The 14,709-nt window shown below is 41.8% G+C and overlaps 1 protein-coding gene and 1 non-coding gene across 25 annotated transcripts in view; one reads left to right on the forward strand and one right to left on the reverse strand.

The window, feature by feature from the left end:
• Nucleotides 1–8,932, reverse strand: part of ERC1 (ELKS/RAB6-interacting/CAST family member 1) — a 524,080-nt gene extending 515,148 nt beyond the window's left edge. For 4 of the 24 annotated variants that reach the window (XM_045463920.1, XM_045463915.1, XM_045463911.1 and 1 more), the window contains exon 1: nucleotides 8,797–8,903. The gene's annotated coding sequence lies outside the window, so the exon portion shown is untranslated. Of the gene's footprint in view, nucleotides 1–8,639 lie in introns of all 24 variants that reach the window. The other 20 variants (XM_045463922.1, XM_045463927.1, XM_045463926.1 and 17 more) reach the window with 13 other exon arrangements.
• Nucleotides 8,933–10,730: 1,798 nt separating this feature from the next.
• LOC123592294 lies at nucleotides 10,731–10,833 on the forward strand. Its single transcript, XR_006709690.1, has one exon. It is a non-coding gene; the product is annotated as a U6 spliceosomal RNA (small nuclear RNA).
• Nucleotides 10,834–14,709: the final 3,876 nt, after the last annotated feature.

Consider the following 14,709-nt stretch of genomic DNA (forward strand, 5'->3'; position numbering starts at 1 on the left):
TGTGAAGCTACACATTTGCTTTATATACTTTTCTGTATGTGTGTTACATTCAAGAAGGGCTTCAAGGGCATCTGGGTGGATCAGTCAGTTAAGCATCTGACTCTTGGTTTCAGCTCCTATAAATTAGAACAGTTCATGAGTTCGAGCCCTGCATCAGTCTCCTCACTGACAGCACCAAGCCTTCTTGGATTTCTCTCCCTCTCTCCCTGCCCCTCCCCGGCTTCCTCTCTCTCTCTCTCTCAAAAATAAATATATAAACATAATTCTAAAAATTAAAAAAAGGACTTCTAAGAGAAATTAATTCCTTTACTTGATAAACTATATTCCTATAATAAAATTATGTTTAAGGTCCAAACTTATTTCTTGAAATATTTTCACAATTTCAGAGATATTTAACTAAAGTTCAGACAATCTTCTTCCATTAGTTACCTAATTTCCACACAAAGGGCTTTCACACCAAAAGTAAAACAATAAGTGAAAAATGAAAATGTATATACATAAAGGACTGTCTGATGAAAACTACTGTCCATTCGTCACAAAGCACACCATAATAAAGAAAAATAAAAGGAATATAGGATTAGTTTTATTCTTGGTGAACCACTAAAAGTGAAAGTTCATATGGACTTCAAACCATAATGATGTGTTGATCAAGGCTCATCAATTTTAACAAACGTACTACTCTGGTGGGAGATGTTGATAATGAAGGAAGCTATGCATGGGGGGGGGTGGGGGAGAGGCAGTCTATGGGAAATCTGTATCTTCCACTCAGTTTTGATGTGCACCTAAAATTGACCTAAATAACAGTCTTTTTTTTTTTAATGCATTCAAGAGTTGCTACATCTCTAAAGCACACCTCTGATCATGTGTTTCTTAATCAAAACTCTGCACTAGTTGCCAACACAGCCTCAAAACTGTGGAAGGAACCTTAAAAATCACCTAGCAAACATTCATTCAAAGCTTGGAATCTAACAAGGGATGCACTACCTCATAAAAACATTTACACCATCATTGGACAGCAATGACTTTTATAAAATCAACAGGAATAGTAAAACAGAAGGTAGAGGAATGAGAAAAATCAACAATACTACACACATTTCTAGCTTGAGCAACTGATAGTGTCACTTAATTAATTAAGGAACACCAGAGAAGGGCAGGAATAATACATTTAGTTTTGGCTGTTCTGAGTTTAAGGAGCATCCAAATGGAAATATTAAGTAACAATGGTCCTTACACTCAGCAAAGAGATAAAAGCTAAAGTCAGATAAATGAATACTCAGCATATAGATGAAAAATGAAATAGAAGATGAGATCACTCATAGAAATTCAAACACTTAATGAATGGATAGAGAAAAATTCAACAAAGGTGACAGAAAGAAAGCCCAGAAAACCAGGAAAAAATATAGAAGCATGATCTGAAGATGCCAAAAGTGAGAGTTATAAAGGAAGAGGAAATAAACTGTATCAAATGCTGCTGTGGTAGGCAATCTTGAAAATGGCTCTGAATGATCTCTGCCTCCTTGTATTTATGCTTTTGTGGAATCTCCCTGTGCATATGTTGGACTTAGACACTCCAATCTAATGAACAGAATAGATCAAGTGATAGAATGGCACTTCCGAGATTACGTTACAAAAAACTGTAGCTAATATTTCCCATCCTTCTCCACAGAGCTCTCAATCTAGAAGCAAGGTGCCATGTTGCAAGTACTCGTATGCAGAGGCCCAAATGGCAAAAACACTGATTTCTCCAGCAAACAACCAACAAGGACCTCAGGCCTGCCAACAGCCACATGCTTGAGCTTGGAAACAGACCCTCCCCCAGTGGAGCTTTGAGATGACTGCAGCCTTATGAGTGACCCTGAATCAGACACACCACACCCAGATGCCTGACCCACAGAAACTGTGAAACAATAAATGTTTGTTGTTTTAAGTTAAGTTGGGGGGTAATTTGTTGCATAGCAATAGACAAGTAGTACAGCTAACAGGTTAAATAAAAGGATAAAAAAATAGCCATTGGCTTTAAACACATTAGTAACCCAGCAAAACAGTTTTAATGAAATTGTGGAGACAGAAACAATACAGAAATAGGGTGAGAAGAGAAACACAGGTGAAAAAGTGGAGACATATAGCAAATGTAGACAAGTCTTTCAAAAACCTGTAGCTATAAAGCAGAGAACAACTAAGAGAAAGTATGAAGAAAAGAGATTTTTGTTAAGACAAGAGACATTTTGTTTTTTTTGTTTTTTTTGTTTTTAAGACAAGAGACATTTTAAAGTTTAAGTGATGGGTGCTGTTGTCAGCCTGTCAGCATGGATCCTGCTTCAGATCCTCTGTCCTCTTCTCTGCCCCTCCCTGGTTCATGCTCTCCTCAAAAACTAAATAAAACAGGGGCGCCTGGGTGGCGCAGTCGGTTAAGCGTCCGACTTCAGCCAGGTCACGATCTCGCGGTCCGTGAGTTCGAGCCCCGCGTCAGGCTCTGGGCTGATGGCTCAGAGCCTGGAGCCTGTTTCCGATTCTGTGTCTCCCTCTCTCTCTGCCCCTCCCCCGTTCATGCTCTGTCTCTCTCTGTCCCAAAAATAAATAAACGTTGAAAAAAAAAATTAAAAAAAAAAAAACCTTAATAAAACATTTTTAAAAAACAGGTTCTGGGGCGCCTAGGTGGCTCAGTCGGTTAAGCGTCCGACTTCGGCTCAGGTCATGATCTCGCAGTCTGTGAGTTCGAGTCCTGAGTTGGGCTCTGTGCTGACAGCTCGGAGCCTGGAGCCTGCTTCCGATTCTGTGCCTCCCTCTCTCTCTGCCCCCCCCCCCCAACTCATGCGTGCGCGCGCGCTCTCTCTCTCTCTCTCTCAAAATAAACTTTTTTTTTTTAATTACAATAAAAATAAGTAACAAGGGGCGCCTGGGTGGCTCAGTCAGTTAAGCATCCAACTTCAGCTCAGGTCATGATCTCACAATTTGTGAATTCAAGCCCCCCAGTGGACTCTCTGCTGTCAATGGGGAGCCCACTTCTGATCCTCTGTCCTCCTCTTTCCCTGCACCTCCCCTGCTCGTGCTCTCTCAAAAATAAACATTAAAAAAATAAGTAATAAATAATAAAGTTTAAGTGATGATAAGAAGCCAGTGTAGAAAAATACTCAAGGAAATTCATTCCATCATGAAGAAAGTCTTCTGAAAGTTCTCACTACCTCTCTCACTTAACTGGCTTTCCCAGGACACCTTTCAAAGCAGCCCTTTCAAACGGAGGTTATCAAGTCTCTCACACTCCACACCCAATATTGGGAAATGAGACTGGCACCCCTCTTTCTTCCAATGCCACCTCCAAACCATATAAAATCTTGAACCCCCATGTAAAATCTTTGTAAAAACATGACTTTCATGTTTTTCAGCAACACAGACTTCTACCTCTGCCTTTTCACTATCAGCTAATGACCACCTGGACATCCTCCACACTCAGTGAGGAGATGTTGGCACCTAGTTCACACTGCCACTACCTTTTTATACCACCACCCCTGGGTTATTTCAATATATACATGGATCTAACAGCAGTTCCTCAAACCCATCAACACTCTATTCTCTGGGTATAGCCATTCACAGCCAGTTGGGAATTCACTTAATTGTAGTCTCATCTATTCATTCATCAAATATTTAGCAAGTATCTACTATTTGCTCAGTAGAAAACACATGACAGTCCCTGTCATAAAATAACTCATATTTTCCACAAAGACAGCATGAAAAGATCTAGCTGAAGTCTAGATATCTTATAACTACTACAAATCCTTTATTCATCAGGTTAGGGACCATGTCAATTCTAGAAAACTAGAATTGTTGTCTGAAGTGACCTCGTAAATCCACGTCTTATCCCAGTGATCACTGTATCCCTTAACAAGGCTTCTAAAACTATCTTTTAAATAACGTATTCTAAAATACTGCCAGAGTACAGTATTAGATTCATCAATCTATAAATGTATCAGTGTCACTAGTCACAGTGGCTATTTAAATTAATTTTAACAAAATTAATAATTTTAATTGTTACTCAACAATTACACTAACCACATTTAAAGTGTTCAGTGGCACATGGGACTAGTAGCTACTGTATCGAATGGTATCTAGAACATGACTATCATCACAGAAAGTTCTATTGGACAATGCTGGCCTAAAGGTTTCAGGATTCACTTCCTTCCTCCTAGAAAAAAAGGTCTCGTTTTCCAGACTCCTGAGAACTCCCTGAGGTTCCATAATATCCTAAAGGAATTCCACAAATCAGGCATCATTATCACCATCACCACACCCTATCATCACCATCAGGGCAGCTGATTTTTATGGAGTACTTTCTATAATCCAAGCACTTTATCAAAAGCTTTAGGAGTAATAAATGAAGGAATAATGAAAACAAGACACTTAATCACATTTCACAAGTATGTACTCAACCAAATAAAATGCTAAGTTGACTTTTACACAAACTTATGCACAGAATATTTAAAAATACACACTAAGTGGCTTAATTGCCATTTAGTTGGTAATCAAGTATTTCACAAACATTTTCCCCCCATGATGTACAAAACAATACTTAAAAATCAAAAGTCAGGGAAGTGACTGCTAATGGGTTTGGGGCTTATTTGGAGGATGAAGAAAATGTTCTAAAATTGATTGTAGTGGTAGTTACACACACCAGAAAACTGAATTACACACTTTAAATGAGTAAACTGTATGGTGTGTGAATTATTTCTCAACAAAGCTGTTAGAAAATAAAAACAAAAGGTATGCAGGTAGCTAGACTTAAATTATGAAAATACTAAGGTGGAAAAAAAAAAAACCTAGAAGATAAAATATTTGTTCTATTCATGCGATTTTAAAATAGTTACACCAGATGGGGCGCCTGAGTGGCTCAGTCGGTTAAGGGACCGACTTCGGCTCAGGTCATGATCTTGCAGTTTGTGAGTTTGGGCCCTGCATCAGGCTCTGTGCTGACAGCTCAGAGCCTGGAGCCTACTTCAAATTCTATGTCTCCCCCTCTTTCTACCCCTCCCCTGCTCATGCTCTGTGTCTGTCTCTCAATAATAAACAAACGTTAAAAAAAAATTTTTTTTTCGACATTTATTTATTTTTGGGACAGAGAGAGACAGAGCATGAACGGGGGAGGGGCAGAGAGAGAGGGAGACACAGAATCGGAAACAGGCTCCAGGCTCTGAGCCATCAGCCCAGAGCCCGACGCGGGGCTAGAACTCACGGACCGCGAGATCGTGACCTGGCTGAAGTCGGACGCTTAACCGACTGCGCCACCCAGGCGCCCCAAAAAAAAATTTTTTTAAATAGTTACACCAGGGCGCCCAGGTGGCTCAGTTGGCTAAGGGTCCAAGTTTGGCTCAGGTCAGATCTTGTGGTTCATAAGCCCTGCATCAGGCTCTGTGCTGACAGCTCAGAGCCTGGAGCCTGCTTTGGATTCTGTGTCTCCTTCTCTCTCTGCCTCTCTCTTTCTCTCTCTGTCCCTCAAAAATAAATAAACATTAAAAAAAATAAAATAAAATAAAATAAAATAGCTAAACCATATTACTGCACAAAATTTCACTGGTTAGGAAAAACAAGAAATTGGAAACAGTGATTGCCTTCAGGAACAACGTGATGGGACAGGAGTCTTACTCTTTTCTACCTATATCTTATGATTTGGTAAGTGTATTACCTATTTTTTTAATGAGTATAATAGTTAATAATATATTTAAAAAACAAAGTTAATAAAAGATCATATCTGTCCTTAGTATTATACATTCATAGACTGCCTATTTTGTTCTGAAAAAAATAAAAAGTGAAATATATGTTTTTAAAAAAATCAATCTAGGTAAGTTAAAAACTGACAAATTCTTACATCTGTGTCACCTCATACTAAAAAGCATTTAGTCATATTTCTATTAGACACAATAATCATGCAAAATCCTCCCTTACCCAACACTCTGACACATCTTTAAACAATGACACGCTTGATCATGCCCTCCTCCTTGAAAACTTACTTTCTTTCACTTCTAGTAAATCACACTCTCCTGGTTTTCCTAACCCAATGACCTCTTATCAATCTTCTTTGCCAGATTTCTCTTCATTTCCCCAAAAGGTATCTGGAAGGTAAGTTCCATGAAGGCAGGGATTTTTGACAGCTTTGTTCACTACTGTATCCTCAATGGCTAAAAAAAGTACCCAGAAGCATACTCAGTAAATAACCATTGAATGAGTCAGTGTCCCAAGGCTCGGATGTTGAAGACTTAGAGAAATAAGTTATATTCTACATAACCTTGATGCTGTTTATTACATTATTTTGTTTGAAAACTGATAATCAATGTACGGATTTGGTTAACCAAAATACTTCATTCTCTGGTCTTCCTCCATCAAGGTGTTTGATACAGTATGTGAAAATGCACATTTAACAGCTCTTTTACTCCTTATAAAAGCATTAACTGAGAGTAGAAAAAGAGCAGCTGTTGCTACAGAACCTTCACTTTTATCCTGCTCCCAGTATTAATGTTGAATTAACACAGACATACCTACCTGACTTTAGTAAAAAAGGGGGCAAGGGAGACTTCAGTAGATTCAACAAGAACATCACAGTAATGACTAGCAAGTGACTTTTCTTGAAAAATAATAGGTAGTGTTTTTTCTAGCATAAAAAAAACTCTAAGGAGAAATAGATCACTTCTACCTTATACTTTCCCCCAAATCCCATGACTGCATTCCTACAAAGAATTGCATCCCACTGTCAACAATGTAAATGTCATGTTAGCAATATATACAGTTTCACCTGACATTTTAGTTCACATTTGTCCTCATGCATACCCAATTAAACCAAAGTATAATTTAAAAGGCAAAACTAGATATGTGAATTTTAATTTTTGCTTCTAAGTAATCCAAAAGTATTCATTTACCAACTTATAATTTGACCTGTCTGAATACATTTAATTGAATCTTTTCTTTAGAATTACAAACCTGACACACTCTTTCTCACTTAATATCTATTATATCATCTGTTGCCTGTAAGTTTCTTCAAGCAGAACTATTTTCTAGAAGATAATAGTCTGCTCATTAATTAGGCATGTTAAAAAAGGCAATGATCTACAACTACTGACACTCAAATCTGTATATTTCTCTCTTGGGTAACAGGAAAGCACTTCTCTGGCTATGTTCCCAAATAAATTGAGTAAGCCTTGGGAAAGTCACTGCTTAAATTCCATTTCATGACGGCTGCTCTTCCTCCATAAATGAATTATTGAGAATCATGCCTACTTCCACCCATTACATAATACATGTATATCACAGGACCTATTTTCTGAGCAAGACACAGCTTAAATGACGCTGATAGGTAAGGTCAGTGAATACTGTAATCTAATAGGGAGCAGGAATTGAGAAGAGATTCTGATTTAATGTATAAAGCTGTGAAACACTGATGTGAAGAACACTGAATACTGTTTACTCTTAGTAACATCTCTCCATGAAGTGAGACACATGCCCCCAAAATGTTATTAAAGAGCATCTTAAAAGCACTTGACTCCAAGAACATTTCTCAGAAATTGAGGGACCTAGAAAAAAAAACTATTTCAGTTCAATTTTAAAGTGTCTAATAGCATCTGCAATTGAGAAATAAAAATAAGCACGAATAATTGTGCTGAACACAAAATGCCCAAATGTCAAAGTCTAGTGAAAAACAAGTTGTAAAAGACAGCTGTGCTTTAAAACATGTAAGTATTTTTCATATAATTAGCTCCAAAAGAACTGTTCAAATTATCCATCCAAAGCAGTCAACCACAACCACCTGCAACCATTACTCAGAAATGTGTCTTCCAAAGCAACCACCTGATTTTCAGGCCTTCTCTTAAGAGGCCAGGATAAAGCTTGCAAATAAGGTGGTATAAAGTGATCTTTTAGGCACAGAAAAAAGACTGGAAGGTAACATCTTTAAGGAACTAGGTGTAATGGGACCTATTCCCTAATGTTGCTGCCAGAATGAAGTTGTCTTAATCCAAGACCTCACTCTTCTTGAAGAGTGTAAAACTTTAAACCCAGCCACCCTCACCAATTACCCACCTGCGCCAAATGCAGAGGGATTCTCTGCCCTTCCGACCCACCCCGCCAGGAAGAAGAAAAATAATAACCATAATAACCCTAAAGTAGAAATGTGAGACCTAGCAATAGCTTCTCCAACTGCCTCAAAGGCAACATCCACAGCTCTTCTTCCTTTTGCAATACAACCCATCATCTCCTATCTTACCATTTAACAGAAGAGGGAAAAAATCCTCACCTCTTTCAACATTTTGCATCAGTCGCCTAACCACACAGATCCACCCTGACCGCACCCCAACCTCCTCATGGCTCCCCAATTTCTCCATCTCGCCACTACCTCGCCCTCAACATCACGTCTCAGAAACCCTCCGTTCTCCAAGCACCCAGAACCCCTATCTCCCACCTCCCACCTCGGGTTCCCCTCATCTACCGCTTCAGCTCCCGCCCAATCCTGGAGCTCTGTGGGGTGGAACCCGCGGGTAGGCTGGGGTGGGCTGGGGTGGGCCGGGGTGGGCCGGGGTGGGGTGGGGTCCGCCCCTCCCCGGACTTTCCCATCCCCCCTCCCCCGGTAGGGAGAGGAGGGGGAGGGGGTCTTGTAGCCTCACCTACAGCTCCGCCCCTCCCCGGGGGCGCGCTGCCCAGCCCTAGCCAGGGCCGTGAGGAAGCAGGCTAAGAAAAGGCAAAAAACCTCAGCGCCAGCGGCAATCGGGAAGCTCTCGGTCCCGCCCGACTTCCGAGCTGCCGCCACGGCGGCCGTCTCACCCTCCTCAGGGCTGCTGCTGTTGCTGCTGCTGCCTCCCGGGCGCCGCCACCACCGCCGCCACCACTACCGCCGCCGCCGCCACAGCCACAGTACGGCCCCAGCGCCCGCCGACGTCACTACGCCCCGCCCCCTGCGCGAGACACCTAGCCCCGCCCCCGGGCCCGGGCAGCGAGACACTGCGAGCTCCGCCTCCTCGTGGCCGGGCCACCTAGCTTTCCTGCACTCTCCTGGGAGCGCGACTTGGCAGCCCGCAGGCCTCCGGCGACTTCCAGAGGAAGACGGGTCAGGGGCTGGGAGTGGGGTGATTCAGGGTTCTGGCGGCGGCTGTGCGCCCAAGGAGGGCAACGGGCGCGGGGCGTACACACCCCCTACGCGCGGCCCCTGCGGCCACGGGAAGGGAGAGCGGGAGCCGGCTACGGGAAGAGGCTGTAGGTGGGAGCGAGGCAAGGCGCCGTTTGTCTCCTTCTGCTTGCCGTAGGAAGTGGACCGGCCAGGCCCGAAGAGCGGAATCGTTGCTTTCCCAAACCTTAGAGTCGCCCAACCCCCTCCTTGGCGGGGCCCGTTACACAAGCCCCAGGACAGTCACTGCTGTTGAGAGTTGGTCTAGAATTGTACATTCCGGGCTGTGCTCCCGCGGCCGCGGTGGGAACTCTTTGTCGGAGGGAAATTGGATTTTTTTTCGCCCTCACCCTTAGCTTTTGCGAATGTGGCCGTGGGGCTGTCCACTGGACCTTAAGGAAAGAACTTAGGCGTCGCGGAAGACCCACGCCAGTGTACGTGGTTTTTGAGCGCAGCGGGAGAGGAGAACGTGGGCGGAATTTGAGGTCCACTTTCAGTTCCTGCGATGTGCCAAATGCGGTGCTACGTCGTCTCACTTAGTCTTCACAGCAGCTAGGCGAGTCGGCCAGGCAAATGGTACCTTATTCAGGAAACCCAGTTTTCTTGTGCTGTCTCGTAGATTTTCTTTTGTTGGAGCTATGCAAAGAGGACAACTGCATCCATTAATTTAAGAATTTAGGTAAACTATCCCTGAACCAGAAAGAAGGAGTGATGTAAATTATATTTGTTCCCAGCCTTTTAGGTTGCATTGAATAATTTAAAATGACATTAAAAGGAGTTGAGTCCTCATTTGCCCCTACTTATTCTCTACAGTTAACCAATTCACACTCCTTCATAATCCCACTAACATTTTCCCCTCCCTCCCTCAGTATTCACATTCATTCATTCACCAAATTCTGTTTCATGCTGCCCAGACTGTTTCCTCCCAGATCACCAAGCACTTGGATTATTGCAGTTCCCCGTCCTGCTGTACAGTCGCCCCCTTCAGTACATTCCACATATGCCTACCAATTGTCAGACTGTGCTGCCAGAGAAGATTGTATAGCTGCCAAGTAAGCATCCGAAAATACTTCTTTTTTTTTTGACATATGGCTTTTTACCCCCCAAAAAATCCATGCTATGTCGATTATTTTTCAAAATCTTCCTCATCTAACTGCTGATCTGCTCATCCTGTTACTCCCCAGAAGTGTGGTGAGGTAAAAGGAAAGTAGGAGTCACATCCTAGTGTCCCTTCTGCCACTCTCTATTTGTGTGACCTTGGGAAAATCACTTCACTTCCGAGTTCTGCTTTTCTTAACTGTAAAATGGGGTGTGAACTAGATGTCTGAGATCCAACATGTCACTAAATGGGTGGATCTGAAGTGTTTCTGTGCTAAGCCCTAAATTATACATACACAGGATACTATCAATATCACAGACTCAGAATTGTGGTAGTATGTTTTTCTGTGTTTTGGGAGGGAGTTGTTTGGTTTTTTGCCATTCCACTAGTTGTTTTTTCTTATGTCCTACTCTGCTCCACTTGTCTTTTTTTAAACTTACATTTAGTATTTTTTTAACTTAACATTTAGTATTTTTTTTATTAAAGCTTGGGTGAGTACTCCCTTTGGCAGCACATATACTAAAATTGGAATGTTAGAAGTTTAGCCTGTCCCCTGTGCAAGGATGACATATAAATTTATGAAGTGTTCCATATTTGCAAACTAATGTAACATTGCTTGTCAACTGTACTTAAAAATATATATAAGCTAGCTAACTAAGCACATGCATTCATTACCTCTTCTTCCTGAGACCCCATTAAAATGCTAATAAAGGAATTTAAAAATGATACAAACTCATACATAATAGAAAATGAGAATGAGACCACCAAAATTTTTTAATTTTACATACCAAGTGAGTGCAGTCTGACTAAACAAAATGAAAGAAACCATAATGTAGAATAGGTTCAGATGGTGCTGTAGCCAACAGGGAGATTAAATAAAGATCTCTACATAGAACAGAAGAGCCCTCCCTTATCTCAGATACCGTAACCAGGCATTTATCCCAGGCTAAAAATCAAGAGTTCTCATAATCTCTGGGGAGGAGTTGGGCAGCTATTTGAACATTTAATGACTACAGCAGTCTTCATTCTGGCACAATAGCTAGTTTTCTGCCCACTCACCCTTGAGTGAAGTTGTGCAAGTTGGCAAGACCTTCCCAAGTTCACAAGATTCCTAATCAGCATTCCAATTACCTCATCTTAAACATGAACAGACAACCAAGGATTAGATAATTAGATATTCAAAAGAAGTCTCCAATTTAGGGGCGGGGGAAGGGGAGAAAGATAAACAGAGAATGGCCATAGAAGAAATAGAGAAACTTCAGAGAACTTTAAAAATAATAACTGGGGGGGGGGGGGGGGGGGCGCCTGGGTGGCGCAGTCGGTTAAGCGTCCGACTTCAGCCAGGTCACGATCTCGCGGTCCGTGAGTTCGAGCCCCGCGTTGGGCTCTGGGCTGATGGCTCAGAGCCTGGAGCCTGTTTCCGATTCTGTGTCTCCCTCTCTCTCTGCCCCTCCCCCGTTCATGCTCTGTCTCTCTCTGTCCCAAAAAAATAAATAAACGTTGAAAAAAAAAAATTTTTTTAATAAAGTAATAAAGTCGAATATTTCTAAGCAAAGTGTTAAAGGTGCAGTCTCATTTCTTCTTACTAGTTATAGTAAAATGCAGGAAGAGAGAGATAAATAGAAGGTATTATTCAACAAAAAGGAACCAAAGTGAAGATTTGGAAAATTCTTAGTCTATCTGTGATATTATGATTTATATTTGGTCATTCAGAGGACCAAAAAATATTTCTCAAATATGTTCAGTCTTTGTCCACTGTTCCTGGTTCTCAGTTCCCAAAACCCTTGGCATTTCCTGAACAATAAAAGCAATGGGAACATCTTTCGTCATAATGTTTGGTCTCCTGTCTTCAGTTCCTGAAATCACTTCAGAGACATAAAGGTGAAATAGGTGTCTTGTTATTCATAACAAGTCCCTTTCCACAACTGAGATTATGTTAATGAAGTGACTATTAGGTTAATGAACCTAAGGATGAGAGCTGGTTACCAGGGGAACCAAACAGGAATAGAGGTTTGGAACTTTCAGTCTCCCCACCAATCCCCAGCTCTTGGGAAGAGAGAGGTGCTGGAGTTTGAATCAATTACCAATGGCCAATGATTTAATCAATCTTGCCTACATAATGAAGCCTCCATCAAAAACCCGAAAGAATGAGATTGGAGAGCTTCTGGGATGGTGAACACAAGGAGGGTATGAGTAAAGTGATGTACCTGGAGAGAGCATGGAAGTTCTGTGTCCTTTTACCATGTTTTTACTGTGCCTAATGCCTCTCTTCCATCTGGCTGTTCCTGAATTATATCCTTTTATAATAAACCAGTAATCTACTAGGAAAATGTGTCTCTGAGTTCTGTGAGCCACTCTAGCAAGTTAATCAATCCCAAAGAGACGGGCATGGGAACCTCTGATTTATAGCCAGTTGGCCAGAAGCACAGATAATAACATAGGCTTGCATCCGACATATGAAGGTGTAGGGAAGAGAGGGGGGGTGACAGGAGTCTTGTAGGACTGAGTCCATAACCTATGGGATCTGATACTATCTCTGGGTAGATACTATCCACTGAGTGGAAATGTAAGCTATCCAGCTGGTATCTGGAGAATTACTCCTTGATGATGTGGGGAAACCCACCTCCTTCCCACAAGTTGGAATTGGGTGCAGAACCCAATTACTATCCATATTAGAAATAAGAAAAGGTATATTCTGGAGAGCACACTAAGGGTGTGGCTAGAAAAATCATTTGATAAAGAGATCATAGGTGCTATAGAGTCCAAGGACAGGCTGCCCTAAGATGGGCCACTTTAGCATGAACATTATTTTGAATTAAAAACAAAACCCAGCAGATTCAGAAAAAAAGCATTTTACCTCCCCCTCAACTGCCTCTTTGTACCAGGAAGAGAGTTATTAACAGAGATTTCTCTTTACCTAAGAAACTTATCTACATATTAGAGTAAACTTGGTTTTCCAAACATCTTTCACCTTCCTGCTAGTAGTCTTTTCTCCCCTTTATATCCTCAGATACCTCTTTTTTAGCTCATATAAGCATCATGTTGCCTGAATGTCTTTGGAATTTCCTGTCTGTGTGGATTCCCTGTATGTATGCAATTAAATTTGATTTTGTCTTGTTAATCTGTCTCATATCAATTTGATTCTTAGTCCAGCTAGAAGGACCTTGAAATAAGAGAAAAAATTCTTTCTCCCCATAGTGTGATTCATGGACTTAGCCATCTCAGAAGTATCCAGGAAAGAAGTGAGATTATACCAGAAGAAACACTGCCAGCTGGGAATAAAGGGGATAGAATCAACAAAGTAAAGGAATCTTGTCAGACTTCTGGGATTCTACAGGATAAAACAATAGAGTTCTCTGGCTGCCAGTCCCCATTATCCTCAAGAAAAGGGAGGAATAACACTAAAAGCTATTCAGAGATCAGCAGGGCTGTATCACTCCAACCATGAACTCAGAGGATACAGGTCTGGGGGGCAAGGCTGTATCCTTGGCTTCAGTAGGTCAGGCTGCTACCAACCAATCTCTCAGGAACAAAACTGCTGCCCAGGACCAAGAGGATAATGCTGCTACCCCCTTAAGCCCAAAGGGCAAAACACTGAGCCAAAAAAGACTACTTTGAGCCTTAAAATCTAATGGAATTTGCCTTGCTAAGTTTTGGACTTCCTTTGGACCCACCCCCTTTCTTCTTTCTGATATCTTTCTTTTAAAATGGGGATGTCTAGGGACACCTGGGTTGCTCAGTCGGTTAAGCGCCTGACTTTGGCTCAGGTCACAATCTTATGGTTCATGGGTTTGAGCCCCGCATTGGGCTTGAAGCCTGGAGCCTCTCCCTCTCTCTCTGCCCCTCCCCCCACCTGCATTTTGTCTGTCTCTCAAAAATAAATAAACATTAAATTTTAATTTATTTAAATTAAATAAATAATTCCAGCTGGAAGAGGAATTTTGCCTCAGCATGAATCATATTTCAAGTCTCATCCATACCTGATTTAGATGATATTTAGATAAGGCTTTGGACATAGATTTGGTTCTGAAAGAGTTAAGAATTTGGGATTGGGGGTGAATGTATTTTGCATGTGAGAAGGGTATATCCAGAAGGCAGATTGTTTGGACTGAACTGTGTTCTCCTAATTAGTTATATGTGGAAACCTTACCCCACAACGTGGCTGTATTTGGAGACAGGGCCTTTTATTTATTTTCTTTTTTAATGTTAATTTTTGAGAGAGAGAGAGCTTGGGGGAGGGGCAGAGAGAGAGAGGGACAGAGGATCTGCAGTGGACCCCACGCTGATACCACAGAGCCAGATGCAGGGCCCAATGCGGGGTGCAGTGTGGGGGCCCGAATTCGGGGAACCACGAGATCATGACCTGAGCCAAAATCAAGAGTCCGACACTTAACCTTGTGAGCCACCCAGGCACCCCCAGAGACAGGGCCTTTTAAGAGATGATAAAGGTTAAGTGAGGTCATATCCAGTCTAT

The sequence above is a fragment of the Leopardus geoffroyi genome, chromosome B4 (assembly GCF_018350155.1).
Source record: "Leopardus geoffroyi isolate Oge1 chromosome B4, O.geoffroyi_Oge1_pat1.0, whole genome shotgun sequence".
NCBI classification, from domain to species: domain Eukaryota; kingdom Metazoa; phylum Chordata; class Mammalia; order Carnivora; family Felidae; genus Leopardus; species Leopardus geoffroyi.